The sequence below is a fragment of the Micrasema longulum genome, unplaced genomic scaffold (assembly GCF_059751315.1).
Source record: "Micrasema longulum isolate JH-2025_06_02 unplaced genomic scaffold, ASM5975131v1 h1tg000928l, whole genome shotgun sequence".
In the NCBI taxonomy this organism is placed as follows: Eukaryota; Metazoa; Arthropoda; class Insecta; order Trichoptera; family Brachycentridae; genus Micrasema; species Micrasema longulum.
Window position 1 is genome coordinate 88,686 of NW_028278119.1, and position 264 is coordinate 88,949.

Here is a 264-nt window from a genome sequence, read left to right on the forward strand (position 1 = left end):
TAGGAACATAAACTTACATCCTAATTAAAATTTGACTACGTAATCCTCACATCTTCAGAGTTCAGCACTTTTTCTCGAATGGACAGGCAGTACAAAAAGAGGTCAATCACAATACGAAAGATATAATATATACTTTTGGTATTTCACTGAAAGAATTCTAAAAGGACTTGGTCTGTTTTCATTATTATTTTATATTTTTTTTATTCGTGTAACATTTATTGAGGCACAAGTCCCAACTCCGAGACTAGCAGGACTGAAGTGGCA